The sequence below is a fragment of the Carlito syrichta genome, unplaced genomic scaffold (assembly GCF_000164805.1).
Source record: "Carlito syrichta isolate Samal-C Ts95f unplaced genomic scaffold, Tarsius_syrichta-2.0.1 Scaffold304296, whole genome shotgun sequence".
Taxonomy (NCBI): domain Eukaryota; kingdom Metazoa; phylum Chordata; class Mammalia; order Primates; family Tarsiidae; genus Carlito; species Carlito syrichta.
Window position 1 is genome coordinate 326305 of NW_007248392.1, and position 2042 is coordinate 328346.

At 47.2% G+C, this 2042-nt stretch overlaps 1 pseudogene; it reads right to left on the bottom strand.

Annotated features, from left to right (window-relative positions):
- Positions 1–750: 750 nt before the first annotated feature.
- LOC103262001 lies at positions 751–1832 on the bottom strand (annotated as a pseudogene).
- Positions 1833–2042: the final 210 nt, after the last annotated feature.

A 2042-nucleotide genomic window follows, 5' to 3' on the forward strand; every position in this document is an offset into this window, starting at 1 on the left:
ATCCCTTCTGGTGATCAGACTTTACCAGCAGTTTGGGAGTCAGATGTTTTGTTGGTTCCCAGGGGTCAGGCCAGAAGACTGATAGCTTCCAATTCCGGCACTTATGGAAGTGACTCTTAACAACTTTGATATTCTTTGATAGCATTTGTGTTTCATTTCTTACTAGAGATAAGTTTACTGGTCCAAATTTTGTCCTAAGGACCACTGTTGGTTTGGTAAACTAACATATGTTTGGTCCAAAGAAGCAAATGGATTTTAACAATGGAGCAAGAGACTTTAGTAAGGGTAGGCTAAAGTAGAGAAAGCCAGGGACACCAGAAATTTAAATTCAAATGTGCTGGGGAAGAAGAGTACCATTTCCAGAAGGAAATATGCACACAGTCATCTCCAGGGGATGGGTAAGGTACAGGAGGAAGAGTGAAACTGTCTAGGTTCTTGGAGAAAGACATGATCCAAGTTCTAAAAAGTCCTCTGTTTACCAGTTACCATCATCACTCCAACATCACTGAACCAAGGACTCACCCATGTGCTTTGCACCAGTTCCTACTGGTCTCAGTGGCTTTTCCAGCCAAGAGGTGAACACCTGTGGCAAGACAGGCATGCCCAGGGGTACATGACATCTTGCTTGCCCTGGTCTTGGGAACACGCAATATTTCTTCTGTTAGTTTGCACTTCTTCAAGCTGACCAACCCTGAGCCCAGACTCTCTGGCTATGTTCCTGTAAGGCACCAAAGAAACTGATGCAAGCCTTCAGGACCAGAATACATGCACAGATCGATCACATACTGCTGGCAGATAGGACACTCATTCATGTGCTTGCCACAGTTGGTACAGGTAACCATGTGGCCACACTCCAGCAGAACATAGTCAATAGGTGAGTCCATGAAGATTTTACACAGGATCTCCTTCAGGCCAGATGGCAGGGCTCCTCTGTTTTGGTTTTCAGTACCACACGTCAGACGCTGAAGTCCTTTCTGATGCTTGTACAACAGCATGACCCTCTCCATCAGCTCCCACTTCTCACAGCAGCCCTTGTAGTTGACAAAGTTGCAAGCCAGCATCTCCTTCAGCTGCCGCATTGTTAATGTCCACCAGGTCAGTCGGGTCAGATAGAGTGGTCCTCTGGCCTGGGATGATGCTGTCTTCTGAGTCAATGGACTGGGTCTCATCCCCAGCAGGTATTCTGGCTGTGCTCCCCAGGTAAATGGAGTCACCTTGGTCCTGAGACACATGGCCTTTGGCCTGCTGACTTTTCTGAGCCCCGGCTGGGGCAATAGAGGGGACTTGTGGAGATGAAGATGGGAGGTTAGGTGAGGTAGGCGGAACTGTGCTGCAGTGAGGCTGAGTTAGGAAGGTCTGATGCTCAGGGAAGTCCAGGGACAAGGTGGGGGCATAAATCCTGCCCTTCTGGGAAGTTATAGGCTGCTGGCCAAGCACCAAGAGCTCCAGTTCCTCTTCCTCCTGGCACATTTCGGTGGAGACATAATGGAGACTGAGATAGTGCCTCAGGTTCTTCACCTTCATCTTCATGAGCTCCTCCCACTGAAAGGCTGTGACTCAGAACCATTGGCAGAGAAGGCAGAGGCAGGACCCATTCCAGACTTGGCTCTGAAGGGTCATGCAGAAATTCTTCTTACAGTCCAGGCAGGTCTGCTTCCTGGCCATATTTGCCAAGTGGGCCCCACAGGCCTTGTGACTTGGTTCTGAGCCCGCTCGTGAAGGGAAGGAGCTGAACCCAGGATTGGAATAGGCCTGCATCTGGCTCCTTGGGGTGGTGGGACATCTTTAGGTTGTCCATCCAGGCAGAACCAGTTGCAGCAGTTTGCCCACATGATAATTTATTTTAGTGTCCTAGTTAAATTACTCTTTCTCATGTTAATTGTACAGAATTTTTCAACATTGTAAGTTATGTACTTTAAAAAATTGACAGGGTACAAATATATAAATGAATAGAATGAAAATGCCCCTAATGAAACCAACCCTCAGAAGTTTTGCGCAAAGTGTGTGATTAATTAACAAATTGACTCAATTTCATTAACGTT